The following is a 16247-nucleotide window of genomic DNA, read 5'->3' as shown; positions in this document are numbered from 1 at the left end:
AGAAACAAATGTGTCCTCAGTACGCCTGGTCGGACTGCTCAGGTGACCCTTCCGGAGCCTCCTCCTACCTCAGGGGCTTGCCCTGGAGTGCTTCAACTTGGTCCTGCTCACACCCTCTCTCCCACGGTCAAGGTGACATCCCAGCACCCTCCACAATCCCCAAGGCCTATGTCTCCAAATGCCATGAAGAATGTGCAGCATGGGACAAGCCCAAGTTCTCAAGTATGTTAATTATAGGACATTTTTTCTACCAAAACGAATTCCAGACCTCCCTGCTGAGTTGACCACGGCCACCTCTTCCTCAGCAGTCAAGAGATGGCCCCCACTGCAGACCCCCTGCTTTCCATTCAGAAGATAAGTCCGGATGGGGACAAACAATCAAGAGACCAAAAAAATAATAATAATAAGTCCCTTAAATGAGATTGTTCCTCTTTTCCCCTGTAGGAAAACAGGAGGCTTCCTATTGAAGTAACTCCGTGGGGAGGCCCAGTCAGGATTGTCCTTGGGTCTCTGGACCCCCAAAGTTCCTTCCCAAGCTCTGGTCCCTTAATCCTATTTCCTGTATCCTTGCAGGTTTCACTCGTGTCCTGACCTTGGGCCTGAGCCTCCTTGTTTTAGCATTCAAGGCATTTAGCTTCATTTCTTTACCCTCGTGGCCACTTACACTCTGACCTTGAGTGCCAGATCACAGCCTTTGCTCAGATCAAGTGTTACTTTCACACCCCTGTCCTGGAAACTGGATCTCTCTGTCTTGGTCATCTGCTTGGCCCTTGGTCATCTAATCCTGTCTCACCTCCCTGCCTGTCTGTCTGTCTGTCTGACTACCACCCAGAGCTCTAACCACGCCTGTCCCGCTTTCTGCGTGGGTTAAGATGCCCCCAAGCCTCCATCCCCATACATTCGACCTCTTCTGTCCACTGGTTTACTGGACCTGCAGTCGTCCTCTCGGGTCTTTCCAGCAACACCTGCTCCAAACTTCTGCACCAGGCTTGTCGAGGCTATCAAGTCTTACTTATCATCCCGTGTTCCTTGTCCCCACGCAAATACATGACAAGCTATGAATCTAGAATGAATGCAGAGAAAGAGCTCAAAGAATCTAAAAAGGAGAAAGTGACACCTCCCTGTGACATGAGTGGTGAAAACAAACCCAACCTCAAAGTCAAATGTGGTTCCCTCAGGTACAACGAAAGCAGCTCTGCTTGTCTGTTCGCAGGTAGGAGCAATGGGTCTCACTGGGCAATAGTGAGTTCTTGGAAAAGGATGGTGAGCGGAACGGAGAGGATGAATGTTCATCATGTTGGTGTATTTTCTGTTGATGGTGGAGTAAAGCTCACGAGGAATGGAAAACTTCGGCCTTTCCCTGTGCTAAAATAAGCAGGGTCTCCGTGGCTCTGGGAGCTGCATCAGGACCATCGTAGATGCCCCACCCCCGCCCAAGGAAACTGCAGTTACCCCGAGCCTTGGTAGTGTCACCAGGACAATGGCCCCGGGGGTCCATCTGGCCCTCCCTTCTTTTTCTCCACTCCTCTTTCTTTCTCTTCCCTCTTTCTCACTGTCTTTCCCCAGGAACTTTCTAACCATCCTCTTGTGGATAGGAACAGCCACACTGAGGACAAATGTTTGGGCATCTCTTGCTCCAAGGAGGTGGTGACTGAAAACCTTGTATGGTCGACACAGCTGCAGGGGCGGCTCACAGCCCATGGTCCCAATGCAAAGCCGTGGTGGCCTCAGCAAAGTCCAGCCACTCAAACCGCCTCCGGTATCGCATGTCCCATCAACAAGTGCCGAATCGTGTCAGTTCATGGTTCCATTTTCTGATAAGTGAGTAAGGGACCAGTGTTCCATCTTGATGATAAAAAAGGATGCTTGCAGATTAGGTACAGAGTAAAAGTCATGAAATTAGCATGATAAACTAGCGGACCACCAAATTCTAACAACCCCTTGGCAGACACCAGTCTAGGCCACCTAAGTTCAGTTGTTTTCATTGGATAAAATTTTTCAGGATAGACATAAAGAGATTAAAAGAAGAAAGTGAATTGCACAGTGAACATAATTATATGCAAATTTACAAAAGAAGTAACCTTGATGCTGTCCCAGTTATGGTGCAGTGTTTTATCAAGAAGGAATTTAATACAGGGAATTAGATGCATGCATAGTTTTAGAAGGATGGGAGGAATTCACCTGCCTTTTAAGAACTTGACAAATGTGGGAGCCAGGAGAGGCTACTTCCATCTGTGGTTCCAGCTGCTCCAGAACGAAATTTGTTCTCTCGGACTTGGATATTTGGCATCTGCCCATGCATCAACTTACTGCTTCTAAAGGAGAACGATTATTTCTCCTTCCTTAAACTTTCCAAATCGCATTCAAGTGCCTCTCACTGGTGAAATATAAACCAGAACTGTGACAGATCAGCCGGGGAGATGTTCTTCTCAGGCTTCCCATCCCTGAAATTTAGGGAAGAGTTTAGAAGTGCAGCAGTAGTGCTAAGATCAACAGACAATATCTGATGCAAACATATAGACAAAATGTGATGTGCACATTGTGTACCATGTGGAAGCTTCTTTCTTTGGGCTTGGGAAGAGCCCTCCAGCCTGGAACTGGACCCGTGTCTCAGGACTGTGCCTCTGTCCTCTTTGGGATTCTTCTCTGGGACAGGACCCAGAACCCAGCCCTCTGTCACTGATCAAGGGTTCCCTTCCCAGCGGCCACACCTGAAATGGGTGCACCTGCCGTTTCTCTGGGTACTTGCTCTCTCCTCGTCCTATCCCCACCCATCTTTGTAGCTACTCACTCCCTTCACCCCACCAGCTGTTCTCAGAGGAGGCGGGCCCTCTCCCTGAGCAAGGAAAACAAACTCATTCCTCAGGAAAACACCGCCCTCTCCATAAGGACGAAAGGGACTGTGTTTTGACTCCTTGGTGAGGAGAAGGAACAACTTATCATTTGGGTGCAGCCCAGGGAGCAGGAAGTGATCTCCTCCTTCCTGTTCTCTTCCCCTCCAAAACAATCTTCTTCCACCTGCCAGGTGACTCTCTGCATGTGCTCATTGACCAATTTCTTCTGGTCCCAGTATGTGGGCATTGACACCCACTTGCATTCATGCAATCTTGTTCCTTTTCGTGTGAACAATCTATATAGTATGTAAATGAATTCTTCTTCCCATTTCATATATGATGACATTAAGGATGCAGACAGAATAAGCTACTTGCTCAAGGGCAGAGCTCCTAAGTTTAAGAGATAACATAGGAGCCCAATTCTTCTGACTCTTAGTCAAGTGCTCTCACTTCAGATCAGCAAAGACTTCAGAGGGAAGAAAAGATGAAACAATGGCCATATTTGTTGCTGCCTTCAAAGTGGGCTCACTTGGTGATACTCAGCTATTCTTTTTCCACTATTCCTACTCCCCCAGTTCTTGAGAGTCCTGCTAGGTGTATCTTTTCAATAAATAATAAAGGTCACACAATATGAACATACCCAGTCGTTCTGTGGGTGCCTTACATAATGTGTGAACATTTGCTTTCCATGTAGCAGAACATTAAAATTGTCGCCACTTGACCCCAGCTATCCACAGAAAACTGACATCTTTTTAATTAATGGCTTCTGGTTGCTCTAAGTGTATCTTCTAGTTAATTACCCAAAGTACTTACCTTATGCTAACAAGATTGCAGAATTTTGAAATATTGTATGCACTGTGTTAAATTTTGTTCTTTACAATAACAATGAATCTGAAGTAGATGACCTATCAAACCATGGCCAAGTCCACTTCCCTCAAATTAAACAGTACTCATCATTGGGACTGTTGTCCTTATGGTGGATGAATTACTCTGTTTAGCAAGCGTGATCACATTTATAAATGGTATATCCCTTCAAGTTACGTTCATTTTCTGATGGAAAAAAAAAAAAGATTTAATGGTTTTCAACTCACTTATACTTTATCTCTGTCTCCATTAGGACATTTTAGTAATGAAGAGGCTTCTCTCGGTCGAGATAGGAGTTAATAGATAATCCTTTTCAGCTGTTTAATTGAGAAAGCTTAGCAATGTAGCTAAATTGTATATTGTAATTCTTTACTGTAAATGTGTCAAATATTGTAAGTATTTTTCTGGTGAAAATTCTTTGAGGAAAAGAAAACATTTGTTTTTGACTTGAACGATCCTATAACTTTTTCACATTCTATCAGCATTTTATTAGATTTTCAGGGATTTGTAACACATTTTTACAGAATTTGTAAATCCCATAGCATTTTCAGATTTCCTGGTTTGCTGCCTTATGGAGACATTTCTTAAATCCTACGTTTGGCTGAATTTCCAGGTTGTGTGTAGTAGTCTAGACCTGGCTCCCAGCTTGCAGTTAACTTTGAGAAATGTATCAATAGCCTTTACAGGTTTATCAAACTGTCAAACAAATTTAAGCACTTAAATAAAAATCAAAGGCTTTTTCTTTGATTTTTAAGTTCCAATAGTATTTTTTATCCTTACCCCAAAGAAACTATTATCCTTAAGAAGGAATTTTATAATTTATGAAACCAGATCCTTAAAAGATACAATAAACTTTTATAGGAGAAAATAAAGTATGATCATCTCAATAGATGATGAAAAGGTAGCTGATAATATTCAATGTACAATCCTGATTAAAACAACACAAACAAAAATAAAGTTTTGTAAAATAGGAATATAGAATCACTTTTAGGAACCAAAGTGCTTTGGCAAATAAAGAGGAAAAAGACAAAGTTCAGTAGATGCATGGGCAAAATATATAGAGTGTTCACCGAAGAACAAGTACAAATTACTGATACATTTATAAAAAGATGCTCAGACTTATCTATAAGCAAAAGCAACCAAAAAATATACAAGTTAGTAAAACCATGTAAATTAAAATAATGAGATATATACTATATTGATGAAGATCAAAAAGATTAATAGTGCACATGTGTGAGGAAAAAATTAACCCCAGCCCCAGGAAATAAGATTACTCTGTCTTTTACTAAGCAACTTAGCAATATATTTTAACACTTAGATGTGCAGAATTCCACTCCAAGTATTTATCCAATGGAGTTCCTACCACTGTATCTTTCTTTCTATTGATGGATTGATTGACAAGCAGAGAGGTTCATTGCAACATTGTCCTTAGTCTTGTGGAGTAGGAAAGAAATAGTCAACTAATCATAAACTGATTAAATAATTAGAAGCAGAAAGTAGAAAAAACCAGCAATAGCGTGTGCTTACTGTATGTCATACCATAGTTTAAGAATTTAAACGTCTACACCGCCCTATGAAGGAGGATCTATTATTATCTCCATTTTGCAGGTGAGGAAACTGAGGAACTAAAAGGATTCCTGATTACCTAGTTTTTCACAGTGTATTGGGGGTCTGTTGCTGTGTAACAAATTACCCCAAAGCTTAGTGGCTTAACAATAATAAAGCACATTTATGATCTCTGTGGGGCAGGAATCTGGGTATGGCTTAACTGAGTCCTCTGTATCAAGGTCTCTCCCAGGACTGCACTCAGGCTGTTGGCCAGGGATTCAGTCATATCAAGGTTCATCCCACTCAGGTGGTTGCTGGCAGGATTCAGCTTCTCACAGACTGTTGGTTGGGGGAGACCCTCATGGAAGGCTCTCCATAGGAAGGCTCACAATATGGCCACTCACATTTACCCAGAGTGAGGGTTCTGACCTCAAAGAGAGATTGACAAAGAGGCCAACATTTTTGTAACCATAGCTACTTGCCCTGGATCCACCACAGAGTAGGTGCTTAGTAATTGGACAATAAACACCATTTTGTATAGACAAAGCACAATTTTGTATGTGCTTATAAAAAATTAGGAAGGCTATAATCCCTTCTTTTTCTCCTCAAGATAATGGGATCTTGAGGAGAAAAAGAGGGCAGTTACTTTTTTACTGTTTAAATTTTTGACCAAAAATTCAGATTCCTAATCTGAAATTCTCATGTTTTAAACCCCAGTAGGTAATCTTGGAGATAGCTTTCATCAGTTATTTTCCAAAATCAACCATTCATTTAGTGATATGTTCATTATCCATCAAACATTTCTTTAATTCTTCTGTGAACTTTCATATGGATTAAATTTTAAATGATCTGTATTATACATGCTTCTGTTGTAATTTTGCGTTTTATACATTTTGATAATTTTTGACTATTCCCAAGGAGTGAACAAGTGTAAGGATAAGAATGATTTTGTTCATTTCATCTCATTTTATAAAATAGTCAGTAGCTGATACTGAGGAAATCAACATATTGAAGTTATTAAAAACTACTATTATGTTTTTAAAACTTTTTCATCCCTGATTTTGAATTCTTTGTGAATAAGCTGAATTAAAACCGTTTTTCTACTTAGAAAGATGTTACGATATTTCACACATCAAATATGAGATAAAGAACTAATCCAAATGTGTGAGTATTATTAGTATATGCACCCCCCTTCCAACTTTACAATTATCTTACATCTATATACTTTTTACATACCTTTAAATCAGATGTCAGCCAACTATAGACCACAAGTCAAATTCTTCTCAAAACCTGCCTTTGTAAATAAATGTTATTGGAACATAACATCTGATTTATGTACTTTCTATAGCTGCTTTCATGCTTCAATGACAGAAATAAGTAATTGTGACAGACTGTATGGCTTGCAAACCATAAAATGTTTATTATTTGGCCTTTTATAGAACAAGATTTCCAATAACTGCCTAAAAATATTAAGAATTTTTACCCATGAACATGGTGTAATGCCCCATCTCTACTCATCTAGGTCTTCTTTAATTGTGAGCAACAACTTTTGCAGTTTTCAGTAGACCAGTCTTGCAAATATCTTGTTAAATTTATCTGTAAATATTTCATGTTTTCATGCAAATTTATTGTTTTTTTAAATTTCAGTATTGCTTGTTACTAATATATAAAAATAAAATTAACTTTGAATTTTGTATTTTGATCTGTCCTGTGACTTTGCTAAAGTCATTTATAATTCTAGCAACGATTTTGTAGGCTCTTTGATTATCTGTGTAAATAATTATGTCATCTGTGACGGAAGACAGTTATATTCTTCTTTTCTAATACATATGATTTTTATGTCATTTTCTCTTTGAATTGCTCTTGATAAAATCTTCAGAACAATGTTGAATAAAAGGACCAGACCAACCACCCTTGACTCTTTCTTGATCTTTGGTGGAAAATAATTTGGTTTTTAGAATTAAGTATGATGTTAGCTGTAAGCCTTTTGAAACCTTTTATCAAGTAATTCCGTTCTACGACTAGTTCACTGAGATTTTTATCAGGATGTTTAACTCTAAAATACATTTCTTTTTTCTTTGTATATATTCACGTAATCATATTCTGCTTCTTTTTTGGTCTGTTAATATGATGAATTATAGTCACTAATTTTTGAATTGAAACCAACCTTGCATTCATAGAATAAATCTCATTTGGTCATGATATATTGATAAACCTCATTTGGTAGGGTTTGGTTAAGGATTCTTTTTTTTTAACATCTTTATTGGAGTATAATTGCTTTACAATGGTGTGTTAGTTTCTGCTGTATAACAAAGTGAGTCAGCTATATGTATACATATATCCCCATATCCCCTCCCTCTTGTGTCTCCCTCCCACCCTCCCTATCCCACCCCTCTAGGTGGTCACAAAGCACGTAGCTGATCTCCCTGTGCTATGCGGCTGCTTCCCACTACCTGTCTATTTTACATTTGGTAGTGTATATATGTCCATGCCACTCTCTCACTTCATCCCAGCTTACCCTTCCCCCTCCCCGTGTCCTCAAGTCCATTCTCTACGTCTGCATCTTTATCCCTGTCCTGCCCCTAGATTCTTCAGAACCATTTTTTTTTTTTTCTAGATTCCATATATATGTGTTAGCATACGGTATTTGCTTTTCTCTTCCTGACTTACTTCACTCTGTATGACAGACTCTAGGTCCATCCACCTCATTACAAATAACTCAATTTCGTTTCTTTTTATGGCTGAGTAATATTCCATTGTATACACGTGCCCCATCTTCTTTACACATTCATCTGTCAGTGGACACTTAGGTTGCTTCCATGCCCTGGCTATTGTAAACAGTGCTGCAATGAACATTGTGGTATATGACTCTTTTTGCATTATGGTTTTCTCAGGGTATATGCCCAGTAGTGGGATTGCTGGGTCATATGGTAGTTTTATTTCTTTTTTTTTTTTTTTTTAATTTTATTTATTTGTTTATTTATGGCTGTGATGGGTCTTCGCTTCTGTGCGAGGGCTTTCTCTAGTTGTGGCAAGCGGGGGCCACTCTTCATCGCGGTGCGCGGCCCTCTCACTATCGCGGCCTCTCTTGTTGCGGAGCACAGGATCCAGACGCGCAGGCTCAGTAATTGTGGCTCACGGGCCTAATTGCTCCGCGGCATGTGGGATCTTCCCAGACCAGGGCTCGAACCCGTGTCCCCTGTATTGGCAGGCAGATTCTCAACCACTGCGCCACCAGGGAAGCCCGGTAGTTTTATTTTTAGTTTTTTAAGGAACCTCCATACTGTTCTCCTTATTGGCTGTATCAATTTACATTCCCACCAACAGTGCAAGAGGGTTGCCTTTTCTCCACACCCTCTCCAGCATTTACTGTTTGTAGATTTTTTGATGATGGCCATTCTGACCGGTGTGAGCTGATACCTCATTGTAGTTTTGATTTGCATTTCTCTAATGATTAGTGATGTTGAACATCCTTTCATGTGTTTGTTGGCAATCTGTAGATCTTCTTTGGAGAAATGTCTATGTAGATCTTCTGCCCATTTCTGGATTGGGTTGTTTGTTTTTTTGATATTGAGCTGCATGAGCTGCTTGTATATTTTGGAGATTAATCCTTTGTCAGTTGCTTCATTTGCAAATATTTTCTCCCATTCTGAGGGTTGTCTTTTCACCTTGTTTATGTTTTCCTTTGCTGTGCAAAAGCTTTTAAGTTTCATTAGGTCCCATTTGTTTATTTTTGTTTTTATTTCCATTTCTCTAGGAGCTGGATCAAAAAGGATCTTGCTGTGATTTATGTCATAGAGTGTTCTGCCTATGTTTTCCTCTAAGAGTTTTATAGTGTCTGGCCTTACATTTAGGTCATTAACCCATTTTGAGTTTATTTTTGTGTATGGCATTAGGGAGTGTTCTAATTTCATTCTTTTACATGTAGCTGTCCAGTTTTCCCAGTACAACTTATTGAAGAGGCTGTCTTTTCTCCATTGTATATTCTTGCCTCCTTTATCAAAGATAAGGTGACCATATGTGTGTGGGTTTATCTCTGGGCTTTCTATCCTGTTCCATTGATCTATATTTCTGTTTTTGTGCCAGTACTATACTGTCTTGATTACTGTAGCTTTGTAGTGTAGTCTGAAGTCAGGGAGCCTGATTCCTCCAGCTCTGTTTTTCTTTCTCAAGATTGCTTTGGCTGTTCGGGGTCTTTTGTGTTTCCATACAAATTGTGCAATTTTTTGTTCTAGTTTTGTGAAAAATGCCATTGGTAGTTTGATAGGGATTGCACTGAATCTGTAGATTGCTTTGGGTAGTATAGTCATTTTCACAATGTTGATTCTTCCAATCCAAGAACATGGTATATCTCTCCATTTGTATCATCTTTAATTTCTTTCATCAGTGTCTTATAGTTTTCTGCATACAGGTCTTTTGTCTCCTTAGGTAGGTTTATTCCTAGGTATTTTACTCTTTTTATTACAATGGTAAATCGAGTGTTTCCTTAATTTCTCTTTCAGATTTTTCATCATTGGTATATAGGTATGCAAAAGATTTCTGTGCATTAATTTTGTATCCTGCTACTTTACCAAATTCATTGATTAACTCTAGTAGTTTTCTGGTAGCATCTTTAGGATTCTCTATGTATAGTATCATGTCATCTGCAAACAGTGGCAGTTTTGCTTCTTCTATTCTGATTTGGATTCCTTTTATTTCTTTTTCTTCTCTGATTGCTAAAACTTCCAAATCTATGTTGACTAATAGTGGTGAGAGTGGGCAAACTTGTCTTGTTCCTGATCTTAGAGGAATGGTTTCAGTTTTTCACCATTGAGAACCATGTTGGCTATGGGTTTGTCATATATGGCCTTTATTGTGTTGAGGTAAGTTCCCTCTATGCCTACTTTCTGGAGGGTTTTTATGATAACTCAGTGTTGAATTCTGTCAAAAGCTTTTTCTGCATCTATTGAGATGATCATATGGTTTTTCTCCTTCAATTTGTGAATATGGTTTATCACATTGATTGATTTGCATATATTGAAGAATCCTTTAATTCCTGGGATAAACCCTACTTGATTATGGTGTATGATCCTTTCAATGTGCTGTTGGATTCTGTTTGCTAGTATTTTGTTGAGGATTTTTGCATCTATGTTCATCAGTAATATTGGTCTGTAGTTTTCCTTTTTTGTGACATCTTTGCCTGGTTCTTGTATCAGGGTGATGGTGGCCTCATAGAATGTGTTGGGGAGTGTTCCTCCCTTTGCCATATTTTGGATGAGATGGAGAAGGATAGGTGTTAGCTTTCATCTAAATGTTTGATAGAATTCGCCTGTGAAACCATCTGGTCCTGGGCTTTTCTTTGTTGGAAGATTTTTTTTTTAATTAATTAATTAATTTATTTATTTTTGGCTGTGTTGGGTCTTTGTTTCTGTGCGAGGGCTTTCTCTAGTTGTGGCGAGCGGGGGCCACTCTTCATCATGGTGCACGGGCCTCTCACTATCTCAGCCTCTCTTGTTGCGGAGCATAGGCTCCAGACGCGCAGGCTCAGTAGTTGTGGCTCACGGGCCCAGTTGCTCCGCGGCATGTGGGATCTTCCCAGGCCAGGGCTCGAACCCATGTCCCCTGCACTGGCAGGTGGATTCTCAACCACTGCACCACCAGGGAAGCCCTGTTGGAAGATTTTTAATCACAGTTTCAATTTCAGTGCTTGTGATTGGTCTGTTTATATTTTCTATTTCTTCCTGGTTCAGTCTCAGAAGGTTGTGCTTTTCTAAGAATTTGTCCATTTCTTCCAGGTTGTCCATTTTATTGACATAGAGTTGCTTGTAGTAATCTCTCATGATCCTTTGTATTTCTGCAGTGCCAGTACTGTATTACTTCTCCTTTTTCATTTCTAATTCTATTGATTTGAGTCCTCTCCCTTTTTTTCTTGATGAGTCTGGCTAATGGTTTATCAATTTTGTTTATCTTCTCAAAGAACCAGCTTTTAGTTTTATTGATCTTTCCTATCGTTTCCTTCATTTCTTTTCATTTATTTCTGATCTGATCTTTATGATTTCTTTCCTTCTGCTAACTTTGGGGTTCTTTTGTTCTTCTCTCTCTAATTGCTTTAGATGTAAGGTTAGGTTGTTTATTTGAGATGTTTCTTGTTTCTTGAGGTAAGATTATATTGCTATAAACTTCCCTGTTAGAACTGTTTTTGCTGCATCCCATAGATTTTAGGTCGTCATGTTTTTATTGTCATTTTTTTCTAGGTATTTTTTGATTTCCTCTTTGATTTCTTCAGTGATCTCTTGGTTATTTAGTAGTGTATTGTTTAGCCTCCATGTGTTTGTATTTTTACAATTTTTTTCCTGTAATTGATATCTAGTCTCATAGGATTGTGGTCGGAAAAGATACTTGATACAATTTCAATTTTCTTAAATTTACCAAGGCTTGATATGTGACCTAAGATATGATTTATCCTGGAGAATGTTCCATGAGCTCTTGAGAAGAAAGTGTATTCTGTTGTTTTTGGATGGAATGTCCTATAAATATCAATTATGTCCATCTTGTCTAACGTGTCATTTAAAGCTAGTGTTTCCTTATTTATTTTCATTTTGGATAATCTGTCCATTGGTGAAAGTGGGGTGTTAAAGTCCCTTACTGTGATTGTGTTACTGTTGATTTCCCCTTTTATGGCCATTAGCATTTGCCTTATGTGTTGAGGTGCTCCTGTGTTGGGTGCATAAATATTTATAATTGTTATATCTTCTTCTTGGATTGATCTCTTGATCATTATGTAGTATCCCTCTTTGTCTCTTGTAAGAGTTTATTTTAAAGTCTATTTTGCCTGATATGAGAATTGCTACTCCAGCTTTCTTTTGATTTCCATTCGCATGGAATATCTTTTTCCATCCCGTCACTCTCAGTCTGTATGTGTCCCTAGGTCTGAAGTGGGTCTCTTGTAGACAGCATATATATGAGTCTTGTTTTCGTATCCATTCAGCCAGTCTATGTCTTTTGGTTGGAGCATTTAATCCATTTATGTTTAAGATAATTATTGGTATGTATGTTCCTATTACCATTTTCTTAATTGTTCTGGGTTTGTTATTGTAGGTCTTTTCATTCTCTTGTGTTTCCTGCTTAGGGAAGTTCCTTTAACATTTGTTGTAAAGCTGGTTGGTGGTGCTGAATTCTCTTAGCTTTTGCTTGTCTTTTAAGGTTTTAATTTCTCCATCAAATCTGAATGAGATCCTTGCTGGGTAGAGTAATCTTGGTTGTAGGTTTTTTCCTTTCATCACTTTAAATATGTCCTCCCGCTCTCTTCTGGCTTGCAGAGTTTCTGCTGAAAGGTCAGCTGTTTACCTTATGGGGATTCCCTTGTATTTTATTTGTTGCTTTTCCCTTGCTGCTTTTAATATTTTTTCTTTGTATTTAGTTTTTGATAGTTTGATTAATATGTGTCTTGGCATGTTTCTCCTTGGATTTATCCTGTATAGGACTCTCTGTGCTTCCTGGAGTTGATTGACTATTTCCTTTCCCAAATTAGGGACGTTTTCAACTATAATCTCTTCAAATATTTTCTCAGTCCCTTTCTTTTTCTCTTCTTCTTCTGGGACCCCTATAATTTGAATGTTGGTGAGTATAATATTGTCCCAGATGTCTCTGAGACTGTTCTCAATTCTTTTCATTCTTTTTTCTTTATTCTGCTCTGTGGTAGTTGTTTCCACTATTTTATCTTCCAGGTCACTTATCCGTTCTTCTGCCTCAGTTATTCTGCTATTGATTCCTTCTAGAGAATTTTTAATTTCATTTATTGTGTTGTCCATCATTGTTTGTTTGCTCTTTCGTTCTTCTAGGTCCTTGTTAAAAGTTTCTTATATTTTCTCCATTCTATTTCAAGATATTGGATCATCTTTACTATCATTACTCTGAATTCTTTTTCAGGTAGACTGCCTATTCCCTATTCATTTGTTTGGTCTGGTTGGTTTTTTCCTTGCTCCTTCATCTGCTGTGTATTTTAGTTAACTTACTGTGTTTGGGGTCTCCTTTTCCCAGGCTGCAGGTTCGTAGTTCCCATTGCTTTTTGGTGTCTGCCCCCAGTGGGTAAGGTTGGTTCAGTGGCTTGTGTAGGCTCTCTGGTGGAGGGGACTGGTGCCTGTGTTCTCATGGGTGGGGCTGGATCTTGTCTGTCTGGTGGGCAGGGCTGCAGCCAGTGGTGTGTTTTGGGGTGTCTGTGACCTTATTATGATTTTAGGCAGCCTCTCTGCTAATGGGTGGGGTTGTGTTCCTGTCTTGCTAGTTGTTTGGCATAGGGTGTCCAGCACTATAGCTTGCTGGTTGTTGAGTGGAGCTGGGTCTTAGCGTTGAGACAGAGATCTCTGGGAGAGCTCTCGCCGATGGATACTACTGGGGGCTGGGAGGTCTCTGGTGGACCAGTGTCCTGAACTCGGCTCTCCCACCTCAGAGGCACAGGCCTGACACCTGGCCAAGCACCAAGACCCTGCGCTGAGCGCTCGCCAGGCCTGTCCGAGCACCTGGCCAGCTCCCTGCTCCCAGCTCCCAGTCCTGGCTTGGCTGGTTAAGGATTTTTATGTCTATGTTGGGATATTGGTTTATAGTTCTAAGGTCTTTGATTTTGGTATCAAGATGTTGCTGGCCTCGTAAAATCAGTGGTAAAGTGTTTTATTCTCTTGTATTTTCTGAAAGACTTTGTGTAAAAATTTTATTTTTCTTTAGGTGTTAGGTAGTATTCACTAATGAAGCTGTCTGGGCTTTGATTGTTCTTTGTGGGAAGTTTTTAACTACAAATTAACTTATAGGTACAGGACTATTAAGGTTATCTAATGTTTCTTGAGTGATCTTTGAGAGTTTGTGGCTTTCCAGAAATTTATCTATTTAATATAACTTTTTAAATTTGTTGACTCAAAGTTATTCCTAATATTTTCCTATTATCCTTTTAATTCAAGTAGGGACTGCAGTGATGGCCTTTTTCATTATAGTTACTTGTAACTAATGTCTCTTCTCTTTTCTTGATCAGTCCAGCTAGAGGTTTTTGTATTATATTTTTTTTCAGAGGACTGGCTTTTGGTTTTATTGATTTTCTCTACAACTTTCTGTTTTTTATTTCATTGATTTCAGTTTTCTTCTTTATTATTTCCTTACTTCTCCTTACTTTGAGTTTTATTTGCTCTTCCTATAATAGCTTCTTAAGAAGGATGCTTAAATCATTGATTTGTGATCTTTTTCCTTTTCCAATACAAACACTTAAAGCTACAAACTTCCATCTAAGTGTTGCTTTTACCTGCATCTCACACATTTTGATATGTTGTTTTATATTCTTATTCAACTCAGAATATATTTTTTCTAATTACTCTGGTGATTTCTTCTTTGACTCATGAGTTTTTTAGAAGCATATTGTTTAAGTTTCAAATATTTGAGGTTTTCCCAGATATATCTCTGTTATTGATTTCGATTTTAGTTTTTCTGTGGAGCTAGAAAATGATTTGTATTATTTTATTTTCTAACATCTATTGAAATTTGTATTATGGCCCAAAATATTGTCTTTCTGGATAACTGGTCCATGTGCACACAAAACCAGTATGTATTCTGGTACTGCAGGGTGTAGAGTTCTATAAATGTCAGTGAAGTCAAACTGACTGATAGTGGTATTAAAGTCTTCTATATTTCAAATATTATTTCTTCTGCCCCTGTCTTTCTTCTCCTTTTGAGACTATAATTACTCAATGTTAGAATGTTTGATATTGTTCTAGAGCTCTAGGACAATCTATTCTGTATTTTTCACTCTTTTGAACTTTTTGTTTTAATTTGGATAATTTCTGTTGACCTAGCTCCAAGTTCACTAATTATTTTCTCTGCTGTGTTCAATCTGCTGATTAGCTTAAGGAATTCTTTTGATCTAATATTGTGTTTGTTGTTTCTAACAGTTTATTTATCTATCTGTCTCTTTTGTATAGTTTTAATATTCTTTCTGAATTCCCCACCTGTTTATGGGCATTAACCATAGTTGTTGTAAAGTCCCTGTCTGATAGTTCCATGCCAAGATTTCAAAACTGTTGATCATTTCTTCTCTGGTTCTTTTTTCTTGCTTTTGTGTGTGTGCATCTCATAATATTTTATTGAATTTTGGCCATGGTGCATGAAAGAGTAGCAATTGAAGTAGGTTATACTTATTTCCAGTTCTTTACTTCCTACCTGCTTGTATGCCCAGGACCTTGTCCTCTCACCCTGTCCCAAAGATGAAATTGTTTACTTGTACCATATCTCCTTGTAGGGCTTTTAATTCTTTGCAGCTAAGTTTACCCAGTTGCCTGTGACTTCCACTTTCTGATTCATTCAAAGAAAAGCATAATTTTGTAGATTAACAGTCTCTTTTTTGTTGTTAGAATGGAAGTGATATTCTTTTGTGTCTTTCTCCATCCTTAGCAGAAATAGAACTCTGTTTGTTAAATTCAAGTTTCCATATATACTCTCTAACAGTTCTGTTTTGATAGAAACCATCTGTTGTAGGGATTCTGCTTGTCCTTGTAATTCATTATGAAAGGTCCCCTCAGATACATGATTAATTTCCTTTGTCTCTTTGGTGGAATAGAAATAGGTAAGGGAAGGCATAGCCACAGTCTCTGCCACTGTGACCTGAAGGACACCAATAGGTAAATGGTCAGTTTGGGAGGAGACAACAGGAGGAAGTGTATCCCCCTCTCATGTCACTTCCCCAGATGCAAAGTCTGAAGTTTCCTGCATGAACGGGTGACCGCCCACCTGTTCAGGTCCCATGTAGGTTCTGGGGAAACACAGACCAGCAACTCTTCTCTAGAACACACACTTGGCCCATGCTTTGAGCTTTCTCCAGGAAGATAGAGAAGCTCTATCAGCCTTTCAAGGCTTGGACCACACCCTCCCAGCCCCAGAAGAGGGGCAAACAACATAGCAGATTCATGCGTTTCATCCAACTACCATCTTCCCAGAAATCTCCCGAGGCCTTAATCCTGTTTTATTATTTCTAAATTTATTTTCTAA

The 16247-nt window shown here is 38.8% G+C and overlaps 1 protein-coding gene across 1 annotated transcript in view; it reads left to right on the top strand.

Moving 5' to 3' along the window:
- The window catches only part of DSCAM (DS cell adhesion molecule), a 740935-nt gene that overhangs the window by 495896 nt on the left and 228792 nt on the right, over positions 1–16247 (top strand). The gene's annotated exons all lie outside the window — the stretch shown is intronic.

Source organism: Balaenoptera ricei, chromosome 4 (genome assembly GCF_028023285.1).
Source record: "Balaenoptera ricei isolate mBalRic1 chromosome 4, mBalRic1.hap2, whole genome shotgun sequence".
Classification (NCBI taxonomy): Eukaryota; Metazoa; Chordata; class Mammalia; order Artiodactyla; family Balaenopteridae; genus Balaenoptera; species Balaenoptera ricei.
The sequence above is the reverse complement of the archived record's forward strand: the minus strand, read 5'-3'. Positions and strand labels throughout refer to the sequence as shown.